The sequence below is a fragment of the Schistocerca gregaria genome, chromosome 3, assembly GCF_023897955.1.
Source record: "Schistocerca gregaria isolate iqSchGreg1 chromosome 3, iqSchGreg1.2, whole genome shotgun sequence".
In the NCBI taxonomy this organism is placed as follows: Eukaryota; Metazoa; Arthropoda; class Insecta; order Orthoptera; family Acrididae; genus Schistocerca; species Schistocerca gregaria.
Genome location: NC_064922.1, coordinates 797132346 through 797157738, shown reverse-complemented (window position 1 = coordinate 797157738; position 25393 = coordinate 797132346).

Genomic DNA, 25393 nt, shown 5'->3' with positions numbered 1-25393 from the left:
CCGCAGTGCCTCCTGGAATTTGGGGCATCCTCCTCACCTGCCAGGATGTTCACTTTCACAGTTTAAACATTTGGTTTGGAGATTTTTGGCAAGTCTTGGATGGCTAGTGATCCTTTTATTTTGCACACCATAGTGGTGGGTTGCAATAACTGACCATCTGAAAGAAAAGTTGACATTCTGCACTTCTGAGGCCCCTCTTTTGATCGATATGTTGTAATTATCACTTTGATATACTTAACCTCATATATTGAACCTCTGGATAGGCCTGCCAGCATGTTTACATAATAAGCTGGCCGTGGTTTTCTCGTCTCTCGATTTAAATAGATAGACTGGGACTTATTGGAAATTTATGCTGTACCGAGCTTGTGTTAGCTCCTCTTCTGTGTTTTCCTCTTGATGACGACTTTGAAAGACATGCTGATTGGAGATTCGTTCGTAAAAAAAGGAATTTTTGAATCTTTGGAAAACTGCAAGCCGATAATCTGACCAGCAAATGATGAGAAGATATACATGATTGTATCTCCCTTATAAATCGCCCTTATGGATCGTTCGACATTTTTCTCCAGTCCACTGTGCAGGAGTGTGTACTGCGCTGAGTAATTGATGGAGATAGGTGGTATCCTTACTGATGGTATTGGGCTGACTATTGGATGATAATAGGTGGTATCCTCGCCGGTGATATTGGAGGGTTTTTCATCGGTGCACGGTTTGTGTAGTGGCTTGTTCCAGGAGCACTCTCTTCCATTGACACCTACATCTGACTGTCGTCAGGCTGTACAGCAATGCATATTTCTTTGGGTGGGAACAAGGTGATACTGTTTCGCGATGTCCTCCTCTTCATGCGAGTTTTTGCCTTCTTCTTCCCAATAGTAGATTGACAACAAGTTGAAAATGTGGACATCGTCCTGGTTAGATTGTTGAGCATTGTCGTTGTCCGACATGTTCAGTAACTCAGAATCTGACGAACTTTTTATCTCTGTCGTTCCAGCTGCTTTAACTGCGATGTCCTGTCTGTCATCACTGGCTGACAGAATTATTTCACTCCTTACTGAAAGTGTCGTAGCACTTCGTCTCAGGGTCTTCTGTCCTGGGGCCTGCCGTCGACAGCTGTTGAATTATCTGGGACTGAGGAGCGTGAAGTTATAGTGTAGAGATCCTGCTTGGCTACACCTGCCGTGTTCCCGACTGCGATCTGTGTCTGAGAGGGCGAGGGCTGATCTCCATGAGGTGGTACCCTGACGATCCATTATCCTCCATGTGAGCTGCTCCTTTATGTACTGTATCTGTTGCCTGGTTTTTTATAAGCCATTGTCCACACATCGTTGCAGGGTCGTTGTAAGTTAGGCCGATTGTGGGGCAAGCCCCAGTGGACAATCGATCGGTCAACTCCTGTACTAATAAATCAGTTGCCTCGGCTGCAAATGCAACTCGGTCTGTCATGGGTGGCATCGCGTATTCGACTGACTGTAGCTGCTGTTGGAGGTAAGATAAGCTATATTGGATTGGAGGTTCCTTAACGGGGCGACAACCTGCAGCACTCTCCGGTGTTACTTGTGGCTGGAGCCCCTTATTTCATAAGGGGCAAAACGGAGGAGCCATCTGGATGTATGGCTGGTGGCTGTGACATATGCAACTGCCTATAATTCAACATCCCTATCCTGCATGTAGAAGATCGCGGAAATCAAGGAGCCATCTCACTAGAGTCTTACGTTACAATTTTTTTTCCCTTGATCGTCAGTTTTCTGAATGGTTTGATGCGACCCGCCACGAATTTCTGTTCCGTGCCAACTCTTCATCTCATTGTAACGTTTGCAACCTACATCCTCAATTACTTGCTGGATATATACCAATCTCTGTCTTCCTCTATAGTTTTTGCACACTATAGCTCCGTCTAATACCATGGAATTCATTACCTTATGTCTTAACAGATGTCCTCTTTTCCTGTCCCTTCTCCTTATCTCCTTATCCTCCACAATGGATTTCCATAAATGCTTCTTCGATCTACTGATTGAACACCCTTTTTAATCCGAGCACTTCGTTCTTGGTCGTCCACTCTTATTATTCTCTCCTGGCTCTTGTACATACTGTACATTACCCGTCCCTTAGCTTACCCCTATTCTTCACAGAATTTCGAACATCTTGCACCATTTCACATAGTGAAACGCTCTTTTATGCTCGTCAGTTTCTGCGAAAGTTCTTGATATTTCTTTAGTCTCGGTTCCATTATCAACTGCTACGCCAGGATTGCTTCTCTCGTCCTGTACCTTTTCTAAAACCAAACTGGTCGTCATCTAGCACAACTTTAATTTTCTCTTCCATTCTTCTGTATATTATTGCTGTCAGCAACTTGGATGCATGAGCTGATAAGCCGATTGTGCGATAACTCTCGCTCTTGTCAGCTCTCGCAGCCTTTGGAATTTTGTGGATGATATTTTTGCTAAAGTCATATGGTGTGTCGCCCGACTCATGCATTCTACATAACACAATGAATAGTCGATTTGTTGCCACTTCCTCCAATGATTTTAGAAATTCTGTTGGAATGTTATCTACTCCTTCCGCCTTATTTCATCTTAAGTCTTCCAATGCTCTTTTAAATTCTGATTCTAATACTAGATCCCCTATCTCTTCTAAATTAATCACTCTTTCTTCTTGTACCACATCACAAAAATCTTCTCCCTCACAAAGGATTTAAGTGTATTCTTTCCACATATCCGCTCTCTCCCCTGAATTTAAAGCCGCAATTCCTGATGCAATGTTACCACCCTTGCTTTTAATGTCACCGACGTTTGTTTTAACTTTCCTGTATGCAGAGTCTGTCCTTACGATAATCTTTCTTTGTAAGTCTTCACACTTTTCCTGCAACCATTTTGTCTTAACTTCTCTGCACTTCCCATTTATTTCATTCCCCAGCGCATTGTATTTCTATACTCTTGAGTTTCCTGGAACATTTTTGTACTTCCTCCTTTCATCGATCAATTGAAGTATTTCTTCTGTTACCCATGGTTTCTTCGCAGTTACCTTCTTTGTACCCACCTTTTCCTTTCCAACGTCTATGATTGCCCTTTATAGAGATGTCCCTTCCTCATCAACTGTACTGCATGCTGTGCTATTCCTTACTGTTGTATCTATAGCCTTAGAGAACTTCATGCATATTTCGTCATTCTTTAGTACTTCCGTATCCCACTTCTTTGCGTATTGATTCTTCGTTTCTAATATCTTAAACTCAACCTACTTTCATCACTACCGTATTGTGATCTGAGTCTATATCTGCTTCGGGGTACGCCTTATAATCCAGTACCTGATTTCGGAATCTCTGTCTGACCATAATGTGATCTAACTGAAATCTTCCCTTATCACCCGGCTGTTTCCTAGTATACTTCTTCCTCTTGTGATTTTGGAACAGATTATTCCCTATTACAAGCAGAAATGTATTACAAGTCTCAATTAGCCTTTCTCCTCTCTCATTCGTTGTCCCAAGCCCCTATTTTCCTGTAACCTTTTCTTCTTCTCCTTCGTCTAAAACTATATTCCAGTCCCCCATGACTATTAGATATTCATCTCCCTTTACGTACTTTATTACACTTTCAATGTCCTCGTATACTTTCTCTGTTTCTTCATGTTCAACTTGCGACGTCGGCTTGTATGCTTGAACTATCGGTGTTGGTGTTCGTTTGCTGTGGATTCTGATCAGAACAACCCTGTCACTGAACTGTTCACACTAACACACTCTCTGCCCTAGCTTCTTATTGACAACGACTCCTACCCCCGTTATACCATTTTCTGCTGCTGTTCGTATTACCCTATACTCATCTGACCAGATATCATTGTCTTCTTCCCATTTCACTTCACTGACCCCTACTATATCTGTATCTAGCCTTTGCATTTCCCTTTCCAGATTTTCTAGTTTCCCTAACACGTTCAAGCTTCTGACATCGCACGCACCGACTTGCAGACCGTTATCCTTTCGTTGGTTGTTCGATCTTTTTCTCGTGGTCACCTCCACCTTGGCAGTCCCCTCACGTAGATCCGAAAGGGGGGCTATTCCGGAATCTTTTGCCAATGGAGAGTACATCATGACACTCCTTCAGTTACAGGCCACATGTCCTGTGGATACACGTTACCTGTCGTTAATGCAGTGGTTTCCCTAGCCTTCCCTATCCTCAAGCAGTTAATCGTTGCTGATTCTTCCGTCTTTAGAGTCAATGTTCCACCCCTAGGGCAAGCGAGTGACCTGAACCTCTGTCCTCTCACCCGCCCTCTTTGACAAGACTGTTGGTAGAATGAGGGTGACTTTTGATGCTGGAAGTCTTCGGCCGCCGATGCTGTTTAGTAATCAAAATTTAAGCAGTGGCGGGGTTCGAGGCTAGATCACAGCTTCAAAGAACAGTTGCAAAACCCCATCTTCCCCAAGGGAGAGATGATGAGGCCATTTGGCGAATGAGCGATTCCCAGAGGAAGGAGGTGCTTCAACAAAGGCACTGAATTTAGGGCGTGACTAGCATCACAAGACAAAGGCACAGCAGATACCTGTCATGGGACCCACACAGCAGCCTTTGTGGCAGATACGCAGGCTGACCTGGAGGACCATGGCAGGGCGCTGGCTGCTGGCTGGATGTAGGCATCCAAATAGCTGCCTGACCTCGAGGGCGTTGGGTGCCGGGGCTAGACACATAGAAACAGCTGGAGAGGACATGGGGATGGCTGGGACCAGACATAAAACTAATAGATGAAGGTCAAAGGAGGACAGCAGTTCCTTTGATGAAAGTGGGCCTTGCGCCACCATTGGGAGGAAGGCCAGCCATAGCTGCCAATGTCTGACAGAACGTGCAAGTAGCATTGGGCATGGCCAGTGAAGGCCAGCCACCAAGCAGACAGATAGGTGAATGAGGTGAGGAGTAGAAAACGAGAGCCATGCTGTATTGTTTTCAGGAAATGATTAACAGGTGAGATCTGCTGTGATCAGGCCTCGTGGTGAAATTTCCAGCTCAGAGAATGGGAGTTGATGGGATGTCCATCAGGCTCCATCAAATGATCACAATGAAATACACTCCTGGAAATTGAAATAAGAACACCATGAATTCATTGTCCCAGGAAGGGGAAACTTTATTGACACATTCCTGGGGTCAGATACATCACATGATCATACTGACAGGACCACAGGCACATAGACACAGGCAACAGAGCATGCACAATGTCGGCACTAGTACAGTGTATATCCACCTTTCGCAGCAATGCGGGCTGCTATTCTCCCATGGAGACGATCGTAGAGATGCTGGATGTAGTCCTGTGGAACGGCTTGCCATGCCATTTCCACCTGGCGCCTCAGTTGGACCAGCGTTCGTGCTGGACGTGCAGACCGCGTGAGACGACGCTTCATCCAGTCCCAAACATGCTCAATGGGGGACAGATCTGGAGATCTTGCTGGCCAGGGTAGTTGACTTACACCTTCTAGAGCACGTTGGGTTGCACGGGATACATGCGGACGTGCATTGTCCTGTTGGAACAGCAAGTTCAATTGCAGGTCTAGGAATGGTAGAACGATGGGTTCGATGACGGTTTGGATGTACCGTGCACTATTCAGTGTCCCCTCGACGATCACCAGAGGTGTACGGCCAGTGTAGGAGATCGCTCCCCACACCATGATGCCGGGTGTTGCCCTGTGTGCCTCGGTCGTATGCAGTCCGGATTGTGGCGCTCACCTGCACGGCACCAAACACGCATACGGCCATCATTGGCACCAAGGCAGAAGCGACTCTCATCGCTGAAGACGACACGTCTCCATTCGTCCCTCCATTCACGCCTGTCGCGACACCACTGGAGGCGGGCTGCACGAAGTTGGGGCGTGAGCGGAAGACGGCCTAACGGTGTGCGGGACCGTAGCCCAGCTTCATGGAGACGGTTGCGAATGGTCCTCGCCGATACCCCAGGAGCAACAGTGTCCCTAATTTGCTGGGAAGTGGCGGTGCGGTCCCCTACAGCACTGCGTAGGATCCTACGGTCTTGGCGTGCATCCGTGCGTCGCTGCGGTCCGGTCCCAGGTCGACGGGCACGTGCACATTCCGCCGACCACTGGCGACAACATCGATGTACTGTGGAGACATCACGCCCCACGTGTTGAGCAATTCGGCGGTACGTCCACCCGGCCTCCTGCATGCCCACTATACGCCCTCGCTCAAAATCCGTCAACTGCACATACGGTTCACCTCCACGCTGTCGCAGCATGCTACCAGTGTTAAAGACTGCGATGGATCTACGTATGCCACGGCAAACTGGCTGACACTGACGGCGGCGGTGCACAAATGCTGCGCAGCTAGCGCCATTCGACGGCCAACACCGCGGTTCCTTGTGTGTCCGCTGTGCCGTGCGTGTGATCATTGCTTGTACAGCCCTCTCGCAGTGTCCGGAGCAAGTATGGTGGGTCTGACACACCGGTGTGAATGTGTTCTTTTTTCCATTTCCAGGAGTGTATATATGTGGTAGCGACAAAATCAAGGCAGTGCCAAGCAGGTTCCCAAACAAGCAATTGTAATACTGTGCCCTGCCCGCGACGTAATAACGTATTATTTTCCTTTTCTATCGAAATGTCAACAGTGAAAGACATAATTCAACCACGGAGTCAATGAACTGCGCTGCAAGTCAGCGAATACATATGTCCAGTATATGAGAGTGTGGTAGCATTATCATCTGTATTTTGTGCTATATAATAATGCACGCTCGTCTTTTCTTTCTCTTCTTTAGTCGCGCGCCTTTCCGAGAGCATCTTAAGCTATCAAGACTCTCATTTTTTCCATTTAGTTCAAATGAACTGTAATTATATTCCTGTTAGGAATTTGTTTAATTGTGACATTATTATCACCAATTGCGATTACTGATACGACTTTACTATGAATACTTTTTTCTTTCGCTCCAGAGTCGTGCTAAGATCATTGTAATTTCTACGTTATCGCCGGAATAGGGCAAAAATTATTTGTTATGTTCAAAATTGTTAGATTAATGCACGAGATGTCAGATGTCTGTATAAAAAGGTTCTTTCGTTAAATTATAATTGGTTAATTTGGCACTTCAGCTTTCATTTCATACTAAATATCATCACTCCTCAATTTATAAATGTTACAGATTTTGCTTTACTATATTTTTTCTTTCGTTGACAACGCGATACCCACGAAATTAAATGAAACCATTCTGAATTTTCTCGCGAGGCGAGAAGACAGTAAATTCCTTGAGATTATAGAAACCTAAATTAATCGTTTTTCAGAACGCCACGAGTCTACTGACCTTCCCTTCAAACAATAAAAAAGGTAAAAAAGATAATAATAATCCAAGGAGTGAAGTGATTTTTTTTACTTAGTCGATAATATAGTGTGCAGTTTCGGAGAAAAAGTAATTTCCATTTTAGAGACTTAGAAAGTGGTGTGTGTGTGTGTGTGACATATTTAGGTTCATTTTACTTTTCACTTAGTAGATTTCCTTTTAATTAATTATTTATTTAATTATTACCCATTATTATTATTATAATTATTATTATTATTATTATTATTATTATATTTGGCGCTCAAAACGATTGCCCACAACGTTAGAATAAGTGTATGTAAAAATTTAAATTCCAATGTCTGATATAAAATTTGTATTTGTGTTCCATGTAACCATCCGGTGTACTGACTACGACGTGGAAAAGGTCAATCATTCCAGTTTATGGCAAATTGTACTTCTGTAAGGCAACAATTCAGTGAAGGGAATTTTTCTGCTGTGTCAAAACAGTAGTTTTCTTCTCTAGCAATTTTTCCTTTTATTCTCTACAAAAGTAAAATCGTAGTTATTAGTAGTTTAGCTCACTGATTTTGGAACAGTATGTTACGGAAAATCCCATTTTGAAAAAGTCGAAGTAAGATTGTTTTTGCGTGTGAAGATAGGGAACACAAAATGGTCGATTTGGCCGCTCAAAGATAAGAGAGCAACGTAGTTGGAAAAATTGTTTATTCTATTAAAATTATTTACTGTTGTTTATATATGTATGTTACTGTTAAATATTAACATTCGAGTGACGAATTTTTCCCAATTCTTTGAAATCTCATGTTACGGTCAAAATCGGTGAAAAAGAAAATTTATCAACTGATATCATCAGATTTCGAAAAGAAAGCTGTAAAACTAAATGAATCACTCATACATTTCACTGCAAATAAACCACGGACTTGAACATGTCCACCGCCAATTCTGAGATCCCACAAAATAACGAAAATAGTCGTCCGGCCACTGCAGTTAACGAAATTGCAGCGGGTACGGATCAATTTAATGGAACGACGAAAGACAGCATTGCGTTTGACCCGCTTACTGCTTTCCTGAAAAAGTTGGAATTACGCGATCGCGAACGCGATCAGCGGGAAAAGAAAATGGAATTACGCGATCACGAACGCGATCAGAGAGACAAAGAATTACAAATTGAAATATAAAGCGAATTAGCCAACATCAGTTCCGAGTTAATTAATATGAAGCAAGCTTTTGCACCAATTTTCGACCAACTCAATAAACCTTACAGTAATGTTGAAAAATTAAAACTTCGCATTCCGAAATAAAATCGGATGTGGAAGAATTAACATCTCACGTTAGAAATCTCAAAATAAATAGTCAAAAGGTCTTAGACGAACAGCTAGAAATATCGGAATGTCCAATTGGATAAACATTAAAGAGACAGAACTTGATACAAAGATTAATGTTGCCATCGACAACGCTGTGCAGCGCGTACGGGAAGAAATATGTTCTGCCGTACAAGCGAATCCAGACGCCACGCACAATCCGCGTGACCGACAAAAAGAACCAAATGAAGAAATGCCTATGTGGACATGGGAAATAAACGCTCGCGTCCGTAATTTGGATAGATCCGTTTCGACGGACAGAGAAAAGGAAATGAATTTTCCCATGCAACCACCCAACGACGACAACGTACGAGAAACAACATTCCGGAATAAAAAAATATTCTAAACACTACTCGTCGCCAGCAAAATGTAATCACGAAGACGAACGTATAGCAAGTTCAGCAAAGACTGAGCAAACTTTGCTCAAGCATCGCCATTTTCAAACATTTTCCGAGGACAAGAAGTCCATCCATCCAATTGTATTTATACGCGCTTTCTAAGACATCTTACCCAGATAATAGTCAGAATATCAAGAAATTCTAAGACATCTTACCCAGATAATAGTCAGCATATCAAGAAATTCAGAATATCAAGAAATTCAGTTCGTGTTGTCACACAACAACGGTGACGCATCCCTATGGGCTAGCGAAACCCCTTATTCGTGCAGTGCGCTTGCTGAATTCGAGAAAGCTTTCCTTGCAAAATATTGGTCGGCAGGAATCCAAGGACATTTTCATAAAGAAGTTTATACCCTGGAACTGTATAATGCGAAAAAGGAGAGCCTGCGCAAATATTTTGAACGATACATTGTGAAAACGAGATATTGGTCTGAGCCTATCTTACACAAAGCAGTACTACGAATATTAAAGACCAAATTACCAATCCACGTTATGGACAATTTAATAAATGTACTAGATGAGTATTTGGAGCATTTCCTTTCTGTGATCGACTCCTTAGATCTAATTCAAGAAGACGCAAAGTCCTACCAAGCATTCACGAATAACTGCAACGGCTGTCACAGTATTCATAATCCGAACAGTAATGAACAGAGTAAACGTAACCAATGCAGAAAAGGTCAATATGACGAGGTGAATGTGCCTGGTTAAAACAATAATCCGAACCACGCTTCGAATGACGCGAATATCGGTTACGTAGCCAATACATGGAATCATCGCAACGGTGACTCGGGTAACGGCACGAGCCATAAGCGCAAATTCGGAGATGGAAGTAATTACCATGACGCTTACCACGATAAAAGGACACCACGCAAAAAGCCGAATGGCAATCAGTGGGGTAACAACTGTCCTCCAAATCAGATAAACACAAATAATCGGAACCAAGCGCCGAATGTAATGTAAGGGGTACCCGTCATTCCAAACGCGAACAGTCAAAGTCACATTGACAGTAATCGTCCCACTACAGTTCGAGTATGTGATGTAGTACAACAATCCGGCCAGCAGTAACAGTGAAACTAGAGCCGACCGTTCTGAACGGCCACCCGAGCACGGTCGCATCTATAAGTGGAGGCAACGCCAAAATCAGCCTGAAAGCCCTACGTTACAACGACGGTGCCGACATCAGGGACGAATTATTACAAGAAGCTAATGGCGGTGAATACAGGGTGCAAGCTGCAATTATGGTCACTGTTAACGGTGTTAGTGTGGAAGCAATAACTGATAATGGTGCCACTACAAGTGTCATAAATCAGACCATTGTTCGACCAAATTTACAGCATAAAGAGATTACCTATATTGCCCGTGCTAAACTGCCGTGTTTCTGGCGCATTAGGTGCTGCCACACATATAGTTAAGCAACAGGTGCAGGCCTGTCTCTATGTAGAAAACGAGCAACTCACGTGCCACTCCTTACTTATTAAAAATTTATCAGTTGTTTGTATCCTGGGACGAGATTTTCTACGCGGTAGAAATGCGAAGATTGATCTACCTGCAGGAAAATGCGTGGTTACAAGCAAAGTCACAAGAATTGCACTACGATTATTTAGGATTCCAAATACACAAAACAGATACTGTCTTAATGTTATTGTTAAATTAGTTGGCACAAGAATACTCCACATCTCTAAGGATTTCGTCAGGATCTCTCGAAAATTAATGACGCAGCAGTACCTAACAATTCAGCATCAATTTTATCCAAAGCATCAGAGTTGACCTATCTGAGCCAAACTTTGTATATAACATGCAGGCTGCCCCACATTAAACTTCTTGTAGGACATCATATTCCGTGCCGTGGACTAAAAAAGGATAACATGCAGGTTGCCCCACACTAAACTTCTTGTAGGACATCATATGCCGTGCCGTGGAGTAAAAAAGGAAGTTGTGTATTGAAGATACCGTTCAGACTAGGGACTTTACAATCAGATAGATTTAAAAAAGTATTATGAATGATCAAATGTTCGTAGACAAAGTGGTACTTATCCACATGAATTAATGACCTTTGTTACATGTGTACCAGTATTTGTATGTAAACAACTCTACTGTGTATCTAACTAGTATATAAATTTCATGATGTATGTATAAATGACATTTGTTAACATCGAGTGTAGGTTTAAGTGTCAGGAAGTCGTTTCTGAAAGTATTTGTATGGAGTGTAGCCATGTATGGAAGTGAAACATGGAAGATAAATAGTTTGGACAAGAAGAGAATAGAAGCTTTCGAAATGTGGTGCTACAGAATAATGCTGAAGGTTAGATGGGTAGATCACATAACTAATGAGGAAATATTGAATAGGATTGGGGAGAAGAGAAGTTTGTGGCACAACTTGACTAGAAGACGTGATTGGTTCGTAGACATGTTCTGAGGCATCAAGGGGTCACAAATTTAGCATTGGAGGGCAGCGTGGAGGGTAAAAATCGTAGAGGGAGACCAAGAGGTGAATACACAAAGCAGATTCAAAGGGATGTAGGTTGCAGTAGGTACTGGGAGATGAAGAAGCTTGCACAGGATAAAGTAGCATGGAGAGCTGCATCAAACCAGTCTCAGGACTGAAGACCGTAACAACAACAACGTTTAACTAATGTGAATCTCTTTGTTTCAGTATTTAGCTCGTAAGTATTTTTCTTTTGAATTAGTTAATTAAATAACTTGATTCAATAATCAAAGAGAACTTTTTGAAATGTAATTGCTTTAATGGATATGAAAAATTAGGGACAAGAGTTAAGTTAAAAAACCTTTTAAGCTTTCTTTTCAAAGTCAAGGAGTAAACTCAAACATTGAATCAATTGATGAATAGTAAATTTCATTTTTCCAATTATTTATGAAATAATTTCGATTGTTGTGCTAATGTGTTATTTGCTATATGTGTATATAGAACCCTAAAATAGTCCGTCTCTAATGAATCAAAGGTGTTACCTTGCATAAGCCATTAAATTATACATCCTTCTGATGTATACGTCGTAGCCTTTTGTCTAATTTTTGTTGCAATTTTTATTTCGTAAGTAGGAAATAAAGTCGCGAGATTTTCTCTGCTTGACCGAGCAACGAATGTCATTTGAATGAGAAAGGAAGTTATGGTTTCTTTCCTGTGAATATTTGAATGGTTACGAGTAACTGAATTTTGAGTAATGTTTATTTCTAATTTCATTGTAATTCTTTGTGGACAGTAATAATGATCTTCTGATCAATGACTGTTATGGTGAAATCCAGTATATGAACCTCTAACGCAAGTATAGCAAAATGTACATAGCACTGAACTCTCATTGACCTGTGTATCAAAGAGTACTTACATATTGCAACTATAAAATTTGCCCAATGTGAATACGTTGATTGAGACTTTTAAAATAAAGCGTCATCGTATTTTTCACTGAATAGTGTTGTAATTTACTGTACAATATATAAAACCAAAGGGGTGTCACAACGAACTGTGTATAAAACAATCCTATTTAATGAACAGTGATACCACGTCAAGTTTTATGTGGCGATTTTCTCCAAGATTTGGCAGTTGGTGACATTTCCCCACACATTACTGCATGCAAAATGTGTGAAGTGCTTCATTAAGTGACAATGAACTGCAATCAGACAGAAAGTGATCTCTGAATGTTGTGCTTTACGGCCACAACACAGAAAACAAGTGTGATCAATAGGACAGGATCCGCCCGGGGACTGCAAATTTCACCAACTTGTTAAAGACTATGTTTCGTGTGGGTAGGCGGAACATTGTGTCAACGTTCTTGCTTTGGAATGAACACTTCCTAGCCAGCCGCCGCTAGCGTCGCCTGAACTATTGTTGAATAGGTTTACGCAACCCTGTGCGGAGCCAAATAAGCTATCAATCATGCTCCGCGCTCTGTGAAATGTTATGGATGAACAGCAAAATTCAGGACTCAGTCAGTACCTGTCTTATAACACAACTTACCTTAAAGGGCGACAAGCTAGCGTCTGCGAATACAACTATTTCAACATGTACTTGGTTTTCTTCATGACCACCTGCAACGAGCTACCACCCACCCATAACGGGGCGCGTTCCAGAGAAATGCAAGTGCTCCTGTCTGAGAGGAAGGAAGGATGAACGTCGCAGCCAGCAGCCATCGGTGAATCACAGCAGGTCCATCGACACCTAATACTTACGTGCGGGAGGGCGAGAAACGTACAGATCAGTCCCCGCCGTCCGCTATTCCATTCAGACGATTTTTTGTTTCGTCACCCCAACCAAAGCTTAAATCAAGTCATTCGTCATCCTACCACGTCAAGATTTAAATAGAAAGCTGTTATGAAACATAACCACAAAACATACACTACAAACGGCCGGTGTGGCCGTGAGGTTCTAGGGGCTACAGTCTGTAACCACGTGAGCGCTACGGTCGCAGATTCGAATCCTGCCTCGGGCATGGATGTGTCAGATGTCCTTAGGTTAGCTACGTTTAAGTAGTTCTAAGTTCTAGGGGACTGATGACCACAGATGTTAAGTCCCATAGTTCTCAGAGCCATTTGAACCATACACTACACTCACAGTAAAATTCTGAAGTATGTATCAGAACAAATAAGCCCTCGGTCACAAATTTTAAGTCAAAATTGACCTGCTTTCGACGCTACTATGAGCGTCGTCTTCAGGATTAGACTAACTGTTATAAAACGTATTAGGTATATAATACATTAATAAAATTAAAGTTTGTACTGACTAGAAATGATGCAGTACTTACAAGCCACATATTAAAAAAAGATCTGAATCTTTTCGAGTCAGTACAAACCTTAACTTTATTAATGTACTACATACCTAATATGTTTTAGAACAGTTAGTCTAATTCTGAAGACGACGCTCATAGTAGCGTCGAAACCTGATTAATTTTGAATTAGTAATTGTGACCGAGGGCTTATTTGCTCCAATTCTGACACGGTCACTGAACCTTAGCAGCTTTGTTCTAGGTTTTCTGAAGTATACTTTGATTGAAATCTGGTTGATTCACAGTAACACAGATTTTAATGCAACTTTATTGTAAAACATTTAAAATTTTTCCTGTTAACAATCTATGATGTGTTATGTAATCATAATCCAGAGTAATATCCTTTCCCGTAACAATATGACGTTGTTCTGCGATCATGTAATCAATGGAAATATGAGTTGAAATATTTAAGGATTCATAAGATATCAGCATAGTCGAACACCCGTTCAATGAATTGACATTACATATTTACTACCTGGAAGCCTGGTAGTACTCTATAAAAGCATGACTTCCAAATAGTGCAACTTGAAAGGTAGTGAATGCCAATGTAAGAGGAATTTTACTGAAAACACAATAATACTGCAATATATATATATAACTACTATTTGAAAATATCATACAGACCTGATTGTAATATAACTACTACACATGTGCAATCCTCGGCTCACGGGACCGTTATTTTTTTTACCGGTTTTGTTTCTTCCGGACCCTCCACTGCCGAATGGGCGAGCCCGTCGAAATTTAACAAAACCTTAGTCCAATTGTGAGGGTGCACGTGTCAGTGACACAAAGCCACTGGAAGCTAAACAATGAACATTATAAAGGGAATGAAAACGCTCTTGATCAATTGAAATAACTGATACCTGTCTATGACTAATCAGAGGATCTAATATTACCAAAATTTGAACGGTAATTTCAGAACTATTGTAAATAGTTTTTAAATTCCAGTCCGGAGACTATGTAATATTGTGCCTTGCTGGCGAAGTAATAACATACTATTTTCCTTCCCAATCGAAATATCAAGAGTTAAAGATATAATTTATCCACGGAGTCAATGAACTGCGCTGCAAATCACCGAATATGTACGCCAAGGATAATAAGAGCGGTGTAGCATTATCATCTGTATTTTGATCTACACTCCTGGAAATTGAAATAAGAACACCGTGAATTCATTATCCCAGGAAGGGGAAAATTTATTGACCCATTCCTGGGGTCAGATACATCACATGATCACACTGACAGAACCACAGGCACATAGACACAGGCAACAGAGCATGCACAATGTCAGCACTAGTACAGTGTATATCCACCTTTCGCAGCAATGCAGGCTGCTATTCTCCCATGGAGACGATCGTAGAGATGCTGGATGTAGTCCTGTGGAACGGCTTGCCATGCCATTTCCACCTGGCGCCTCAGTTGGATCAGCGTTCGTGCTGGACGTTCACACCGCGTGAGACGACGCTTCATCCAGTCCCAAACATGCTCAATGGGGGACAGATCCGGAGATCTTGCTGGCCAGGGTAGTTGACTTACACCTTCTAGAGCACGTTGGGTGGCATGGGATACATACGGACGTGCATAGTCCTGTTGGAACAGCAAGTTCCCTTGCCGGTCTAGGAATGGTAGAACGATGGGTTCGATGACGGTTTGGATGTACCGTGCACTATTCAGTGTCCCCTCGACGATCACCAGAGGTGTACGGCCAGTGTAGGAGATCGCTCCCCACACCATGATGCCGGGTGTTGGCCCTGTGTGCCTCGGTCGTATGCAGTCCTGATTGTGGCGCTCACCTGCACGGTGCCAAACACGCATACGACCATGATTGCCACCAAGGCAGAAGCGACTCTCATCGCTGAAGACGACACGTCTCCATTCGTCCCTCCATTCACGCCTGTCGCGACACCACTGGAGGCGGGCTGCACGATGTTGGGGAGTGAGCGGAAGACGGCCTAACGGTGTGCGGGACCGTAGCCCAGCTTCATGGAGACGGTTGCGAATGGTCCTCGCCGATACCCCAGGAGCAACAGTGTCCCTAATTTGCTGGGAAGTGGCGGTGCGGTCCCCTACGGCACTGCGTAGGATCCTACGGTCTTGGCGTGCATCCGTGCGTCGCTGCGGTCCGGTCCCAGGTTGACGGGCACGTGCACCTTCCGCCGACCACTGGCGACAACATCGATGTACTGTGGATACCTCATGCCCCACGTGTTGAGCAATTCGGCGTTACGTCCACCCGGCCTCCCGCATGCCCACTATACGCCCTCGCTCAAAGTCCCTCAACTGCACATACGGTTCACGTCCACGCTGTCGCGGCATGCTACCAGTGTTAAAGACTGCGATGGAGCTCCGTATGCCACGGCAAACTGGTTCACACTGACGGCGGTGGTGCACAAATGCTGCGCAGCTAGCGCCATTCGACGGCCAACACCGCGGTTCCTGATGTGTCCGCTGTGCCGTGCGTGTGATCATTGCTTGTACAGCCCTCTCGTAGTGTCCGGAGCAAGTATGGTGGGTCTGACACACCGGTGTCAATGTGTTCTTTTTTCTATTTCCAGGAGTGTATATAAGAATACGTGCTCGTCTTTTCTTTCTCTTCTTTAGTCCCGCGCCTTTCCGACGGTGTCTTACGCTATCAGACTCTTATTTTCTTCCATTTAGTTCAAATGAACTGTAATTATATTCCTGTTAGGAATTTGTTTAAAAAAACTGAAATTGTATTCCTATTAAAAAAAATTTCATTGTACCATTATTATCGCCAATTGCGATTAATGATATGACTTTACTATGAATACTTTTTTCTTGGACTCCAGAGTCTGACTAAGATTATTGTAATTTCTACGTATTTCACTGGAATACGTTAAAAATTATTTGTTATGTCCTAAGCTGTGAGATTAATTCACGAGATGTCAGATGTCTGCATAAAAAGCTTCTTTCGTTAAATAATAATTTTTAGTTTGACATTTCTGGTTTCATTTCATACTAACGATCACCAGTACCCAATTTATAAATGTTACAGATTTTCCTTTACTATATTTTTTCTTTCGTTGACAACGCGATACCCACGAAATTAAATTAAACCATTCTGAATTTTCTCGCGAGGCGAGAAGACAGTTAGTAATTTCTCTGAGATTATAGAAACCTAAATTAATCGTTTTTCAGCACGCTACGAGTCTACTGACCTTCGCTTCAAACAATAAGAAAGGTAAAAAAGAGTAGAATTATCTACGGAGTGGAGTGATTTTTTTTACGTAGTCGATAATATAGTGTGCTGCTTCGGACAAAAAATTATTTTCATTATAGAGACTTAGAAAGTGGTGTGTGTGTGCGCGTGAAATATTTAGGTTCATTTTACTTTTCATTCAGTAGATTTCCCGTTAGTTAATTATTTATTTAATTATTACCTATTATTATTGTACCATATGCCATGCCACGGAGGTACCTGGAAAAGTTGTGGACATGACATGGGCAAGACCCATAATGTGGAGAGAGGAGGCCAAGGAGAGGACGCAGGCATCTGTGGATCCAGGCTCAATAACGTCAAAAGTGAGAAAGTCACACCAAGGACTTAATGTCCAGAGGCACAAGGATATTGTTATATAGTTGACAGCATCGTTTCTCCATCAGCTGGTGTAAGTGGTGTCAGGAAGAGGACAGGAGTCGAAGGCACAGGAAGGACAAAGGTGTGGCCAGTGTGGAGAACATCAATAGATACATAGGCTAATGGATTGCAGGCCATAGGGTTTCAGGCTGGTAGTGTCAGGCCAGTAGGATGACGGCCCTGATCGCAGCATGTAGTCCAAGTAAGGGCTGGCTGGTGATGATGAGTGCACCCAGGTTGGCGGTGAGAGGCCTGCTGATGCAGGAGCTAAGAAAAGTTATGAGGCCACCAGCAGTGCAACAGGAGTCTGCAATGGACCTGGTGTCACATCAGTGGAAGGTGTTGCAGCAAGATGCACTGGATAGGGAGATGATGGATTGACAGACACAGGACTGGGAAACACTGAATTTGGAAGTTCTGGATCAAGGGCTCCAGATCTGATGATGCAAGACTGGGTATGGTTAGGCCATTTGGTACAAGACTGGGTTGTATTAGAGCCCTTGGATCTGGTCGGATGGTGCCAGAGTGGGCAGCATCAGAGTTGGTGGCACTAGAGCATGTCCTACTGGAGTGTGTGCCACTGGAGACGATGTTACAGATGCAGATTGTGTTGTGCTGGAGCAATTGGTGACAGAATTGGTTGCGCCAGAGTACATGGTGTAGATGAAGGACACCAGAGTGGGTGACAATCAGTCTGTTGTCACTGGATTAGGTGTCACTAGAGAGGAGGTACTTGAAAAAGAGGTGTCAGAGCTAGCAGAGCCAGTACACTAGAGCAACTGGGGCCCGTGTTGGAGGAGCTGTTGGTCTTGATGTCAGAGGAGTCATTGAGGCTTGGAGTGAAAAACCCAGCAGCGATGAGCCAGTGCTACAAGTGGTGGTGGTGCTGGAGATTATGGCACTTGATCAGTTGCACAGGAATTGGTGGCACTAGAGCCAATGTCACTGAAGCTGCTCCTGCTGGAGAGTGTGGCTCTGTAGCTTGTGGTGCCATAAAGAGTAGTGACGGTTAGTGGAGCCATAGTGGGTAGTGTTGGAAAGAGTGGCAATAGAGTGGGTAGTGGCGGAGAAGGTGGCTCCAACGTACTGTAGATGCTAGCAGTTATTTGGCTTGGCAATGTGATAGAGGTTTTGAAAGTCCACCTTTCGAATACTGCATAAAAGGGCGTACAATTCGCGTGATGATCTTCTAAATGTTCTCGGCTGTGGAGAAATGCGGTGACTTTGAAGGCGAAGGTAGGGTTTGGCAAGGACAAAGAAAAGCCTTAGAAATTCTTCTCAAGAATGGGGTGTTCGTACCTCACTGATATGGCTTGCCATAAGGGCAATAAAACGGTGTGAAGAACATCGTAGATATGTCGCTGTGCTGTAAGGATGACATCAAAAAGGGTCCTACTATGAAATGAAATAGCACCCCCGACTATTCCTGGTTGTTGTCTGGTATGGGGGTGGGGGGGATGTCAGGTTTGTATCCCATTGCTGTCTGGTGCATCTCCAAACATATCTTCACTGATCATAGGATCTTAGTTTCAAGTTGTACTCATCACTGAATACAATTCTACTCCAGTTATTAAAGGTTGAATGTGCCCGACAAAATTGCTAACGGGCTTGTTGGTGTACAGAGGTCGATGGTAATAGGAGCAAGGGGCGCCGCGAGCCAAGTCCCCTTACTGTGAGCCGTCTACTAATGGCCTTTGTGGTTATTGAAGCACCAGATGCACGTCGGATCGATGATAATGGTGTTTCCGGGACTCTGAGTGCCTCTCTGACGATCGCTTGGTCCTCTCGTTCTTTCCTCTATCTAGCTCGACCGCTACCTTCCTTAAGCTGCGTTCGGCCATGGTCACCCTTTCCTGCCAACATTGCCGAATAGCGGCATCGCTCCTACTAAACTGTCGAGCGATTCGCCGATTATTCTAACCGACATCTTTAAGACCAACTACAAGTCCTCTCTCAAACGTTGATATTTACGCATATTGTTGACGTGCCAGTTTGCGAGGCATAGTTACAGTGTAGCTGAGGATACGGAGTGAATTCAGAAAAAGTTTTTGTTCTGTTATCGACATGTCCATACTTGCCATCCTCTTCAACAGCGCAGTGAAATTGCGCTACAGTATCACAAACTGTCAACGTTTACAATTTTCAATCTCTAGTCGGTGTCTCAGCGAATATCAATTTGTAACTATTTTGCATAATTCTTTCGTGGTGCGTCGTTTTTTCTTTTATTTTATTTTTTGTTTGTTTCTGTTTTTCTTTTGGAATGTACTTCAGCCAAGTGGACTCATAATAAAGCAGACATTGGAGCGTTGCCAAAAATTTTTAGAGACAGCGGAACATTAAGAGAAAAAGTGAAGAATCTACACTTTAAACTAAGATCACGTATGTTCTCAGAAATTGAGATATTGCAGAAGTCTTGACAATACCTTACGAACTGGCGATACCTGTGTGAGTTACAACCCACAACAGATGGCCCTAACTGTAGGTTTGGATTTCTCTGACATTTGTCTTATACTTCCCACCGTCTCCAACCCTCAAAAAAAAAAAATCTACAGGATAAGGATGTATTAGGAAATATCGTTAGGCAAATATATCAAATAAAGTAAATAGGAAACAAGAACTACTATAATTTCAATTAAATGTTTGAATCGTCCTACGAGTTCATTATGGTGCTCGTCTCAGATTTATTTGCAGTCAGTACGTCTTTGATGCTTCTCAAAACGCACGCCCTAAGCCAGTAGTTTTCTGATTCTCAAACTGTTTAGGTCCACGGCTCCCTTGACGTGAAGATAAACACCAGTGGCTCCAGTCCCACATGATATCAGTCTCATTGTACGGCGTAAATCAACTTTCTAAAAAAACGGAAACGATTGCTTACTTATTTATTAACTGTTGACATAACCAATTTTTATAAATTTTTGATGATAATAAGCCACGGTAACCCTGTGGTGAGCGTCGCTGTCTTTTATGCAGAGGGACCTCGGTTCCATTTCTGCTACCTTCTGCTATTTTCCTCAGCTAGGGACGCTATGAACAGGGTCTTCACAGCGTTGTGAGACTAGATGAGTAACAGTTTCAATAAAGAAGCAGCGGCATCATCCGGATTCAATAAATACCAGTAACTACTAATCACATGTCCCACGATCATAGAACGGTCGTCGAACTACTTTGTTCGTAGCATTCAGAACAGGCCCAAGGTCTAATCAGTGTGTGGCGTTTACGTTTTTTATAACTTGTTCTTCAAACGCAAGGAATGGGAAGGATTTGCTTGTTTCTTCATCATCAGTTCTTCAAATCTCGGCACGGAAGTTAATACTGCGACTTTCTTCTATTTGTACACATACACTCACGATCAGTATATCGTGTTGATAATTCGTAACGTTGAAAATACAGACCTAACGTAAGTATTATTCTGTAAAGTTATGAAACCTCATACGGCCTTTGCACTTTCTTGCTGGTACGACTGCCTCACCAAACTCCAAAATACAAGGTGTGATGAGGAAGCGTACCTTGAATTCAGTGTGGACTTTAAAGAGATATTAAGAAAATGGTCTTGGTCATCAGTGGTAGGTGTTGATGGAAGTTCTGCACTGAAAGGCTCTGTGATCAACTTTTGTTGATCAACTTCTTCTGAAAACACGTCAGAAGGTAATCATTGAATTCAGTTAAATGATCCACAAACACAGGCTTTAATTCTTCACTCAGATGGAAGTAATTGTCTTCTAAAACAGAGCAGAGAAAACATAATGCGTATTTTTATCCCAAAGAGTAGTATCTTTCTGAAGTCTCAAATAATATTACCTTGAAGCGATACATTCAGTGAACTAAATTTTCAAAGAGGTCACAAAGATAAGTTATACGACAAGTAGGCTCACTGTCTCCTTCTCCCAACTTAAATGTTTCTTGTGAACAAGATAAGAGTAAACTTCATTTTTGAGGTCTTACCCCGTTTGTAAGACGTTTCCATAAGCGTTCTAAGTTTCACATATCTAACACCATGATTAGATCATCCACTAATTTGCGCAATATTACAGGATGCCTGCGGTCTAACTAAACAGGCCCTTAACGTTTAAATACCACGCCCAGGATTAAAGCTATAGATCATACTTTACGGGTGATTCATATCACCAGTTTCTTCATGTCTAGGCTTCATGCCATCTTTTTCACGAGGTCTAAGTCTCACGTTTATGTATTTTGGTTATTAGGATACACGGAATCTGTTACTTACGGGTGTTAATTTGACTTTATATTGCAAAGCCTGAGATATACATTATTTGTGATTACATCACCACGACAGTAACGCAGCCGTGGTGAATAATGCTTTTCGTGCAGCCACAAGGGGTCGTGTTACGACTAAGACTGTGCGCAATGCGCTGTATAATGACCAACTTCACTCCCAACGTCCATGGCGAGGTCCATCTTTGAAACCACGACGCCATGCGGTGCAGTGCAGATGGGCCCAACAACATGCCAAATTGAAAGCTCAGGACTGGCATCACGTTCTCTTCACCGATGAGTGTCACTCGTTCCTTCAACCAGACAATCGTCAGCGATGTGTTTGGAGGCAATCTTGTCAAGCTGAACGCCTTAGACACACTGTCCAGCGAGTGCAGTAAGGTGGAGGTTCCCTGCGGTTTTGAGGTGGCACTATGTGGCAGACTTATGCCTCTGGTGATCATGGAAGGAGTCGTATCGTGAATGCCATCCTCCGACCGATAGTGTAATCATATCGGCAGCATATTCTACATCTACGTCTACATTTATGCTCCACAAGCTACCCAACGGTGTGCGCTGTCATTACCTCCCTTTCCCGTTCCAGTCGCGTATGGTTCGCGGGAAGAACGACTGCCGGAAAGCCTCCGTGTGCGCTCGAATCTCTCTAATTTTACATTCGTGATCTCCTATAAGTAGGGGGAAGCAATATATTCCATACCTCATCCAGAAAAGTACCCTCTCGAAACCTGGACAGCAAGCTACACCGCGATGCAGAGCGCCTCTCTTACAGAGTCTGCTCTTGAGTTTGCTAAACATTTCCGTAACGCTATCACACTTACCAGACAACCCTGTGACGAAACGTGCCGCTCTTCTTTGGATCATTTGGGGCATTCCTCTTCGTGGACAACAACTGGCGCCCCTATCATGCACATCTTGTGAATGACTTCCTTCAGAATAAAGACATGGCTCGACAAGAGTGGCCAGCATTTTCTCCAGACATGCATCCTATCGAACATGCGTGGGATAGATTGAAAGGCGCTGTTTATGGACGACGTGACTCACCAACCCCTCTGAGGGATCTATTCCGATTCGCCGCTGAGGAGTGGGACACTCTGGACCAACAGTGCCTTGATGAACTTGTGGATAGTATGCCACGCCGAATACAGGCATGCATCAGTGCAAGAGGACGTGCTACTGGATATTAGATGTACCGGTGTGTTCAACAATATGGTGGTACAACATACAATGGTTGGTTTCCATTAGAAATAAACTGGGTGGAAATGATGTTTAGGTTGATCTCTATTCCAATTTTATGTAAAGGTTCCGGAACTCTCGGAACCGACGTGATGCAAAACTTTTTTTTATGTGTGTACATGAAAACAGTGCTGCATATTTTGTAACTGAATCCAACATAATACTTGTCATTGTGGTGGCTGTTGCTGTGGTAGGTCTCACCTGTGTTTTAATTTCAAAAGATTCAGTAATAGATTACCAAATCAGTCATCGAAAATGAATTGTAACCGTAGAACGAATATGCCTCAAATTATTGAAATAAGACAACACGATATGTCTAATAATTCAGAAAAGGACATGGAACTTAACTGTGAAGCGTGCCAGAGACAGTTTGCATTGCGGAACTTCAAGGATGGCTAGATAGCATGAAAGCTTTATTGTCGAAATTGCCTTGTTGCAATGATTAAGTGGCACGCTGGATAATATCATTGTTCCGAAGTAATTATGTAAATGAGGCGTCGGTGACAGCTAACGACGAAAATTGGAAATTGGGCCGACGAGCTGTCATAAAACGGGACCATTATCGTGTGACACAACCAGTGGGCAATTGGGTGAGATGTAACGGTCGTCCATACGTTACTTGATTAGAATTAGTCAAGTGAATCACTCAGCACTGTTTTCTGTGCTTTATTATGTATTTGTAATTAAAATAGAACTCTTTTTGGTGATAGTCCAGGACTGTTAAGTATTCTGAAACGAGCATATCTACGCCATCAGCTGTTCAGTTGTATAGTTTTTTCTGTAGTGATATCAGGTATAATAACCATCTTCACGGAAGAAAACCATAAGGTACAAGGGAGAGACGAATATAAAGTATATACAGGTAACAAAGAGAACGAGGGAATTAAAAAGGTTCCTAAGACAGTAGTACTAATGCAGTGTACGTCAATGGATAAAAATACATTTTCGTCAAATACGACTAAACTATATGTAGAACATGTACAACAGTCACAAGAGTCTGTGAAAACATAATCTATACAAACGTCCCGTACATTAGCATAATTGCAGTGTGTGCGCGTGCGTGTGTGTGTGTGTGTGTGTGTGTGTGTGTGTGTGTGTGTGCGTGCGTGCATGTGTACGAATGTTCCAAATCTCTTCCTAAAGCACATGGGGGGTTTCAAACAAATTTGATACACGTATCCCTTACTGTTGTTGTTGTTGTTGTTGTTGTGCTCTTCACTCTTGAACTTGGATTGATGCAGCTCTCCACGGAACTCTATCCTGTGCAGGCTCCTTGGCCTCCCAGTAAGTACTGCAGCCTACATCCTTCTGAATCTGCTTAGTGTATTCATCTCTTGGTCCCCCTCTACGATTTTTAGCTTCCACGCTGCCCTCCAATACCAAATTGGTGATCCCCCGGTGCCCCAGAACATATCCTACCAACCGATCCCTTCTTCTAGTCAAATTGTGTCGCAAACTCCTCTGCTCCCCAATCGTATTCAGAACCTCCTCATTAGTTACGTGATCTACCCACCTAATCTACAGCATTCTTATGTAGCACCACATTTCGAAAGCTTCTATTCTCTTCTTGTCCAAACTATTTAACGTCCATATTTCACTTCCATACATGGCTACACTCCATACAAATACTTTAATAAACGACTTTCTGCCACGTAAATCTATACTCCATGTTAACAAATTTCTTTTCTTCAGAAACGTTTTCTTTGCCATTGCCAGTCTACATTTTATATCCTCTCCACTACGACCATCATCAGTTATTTTGTTCCCCAAATAGCAAAACTCCTTTACTACTTTAAGTGTCTCATTTCCTAATGTAATTCCCTCAGCATCACCCGACTTAATTCGACAATATTCCATTATTCTCGTTTTGCATTTGTTGATGTTCATCTTATATCCTCCTTTCCTGTCCTTTGCTGTCTCTGACAGAATTACAGTGTCATCAGCGAACCTAAAGGTTTCTTCTCCATGGATTGTAATACCTACTCTGAATTTTTCCTTTGTTTCCTTTACTGCTTCCTTAATATACAGATTGAATAACATCGGGGAGAGGCTACAACCAAGTCTCACTCCCTTCCCAACCACTGCTTCCTTTTCATGGTCCTCGACCCTTATAACTGCCATCTGGTTTCTGTATAAATTGTAAATAGCCTTTCGCTCTCTGTATTTTACCCCTGCCACCTTCAGAACTTGAAAGACAGTATTCCAGTCAACATTGTCAAAAGCCTTCTCTAGGTCTACAAATGGTAGAAGTGTTGGTTTGCCTTTCCTTAATCTATTTTCTAAGATAAATCGTAGGGTCAGTATTGCCTCACGTGTTCCAACATTTCCGCGGAATTCGCGTCAGTATTTTGCAACTGTGACTTATTAAACTGACAGTTTGGTAATTGTCACATCTGTGAACACCTGCTTTCTTTAGGATTGGAATTATTATATTCTTCATGAAGTCTGAGGGTATTTCGCCAGTCTCATACATGTTGCTCACCAGATGGTAGAGTTTTGTCAGGACTGGCTCTCCCAAGGCCGTCAGTA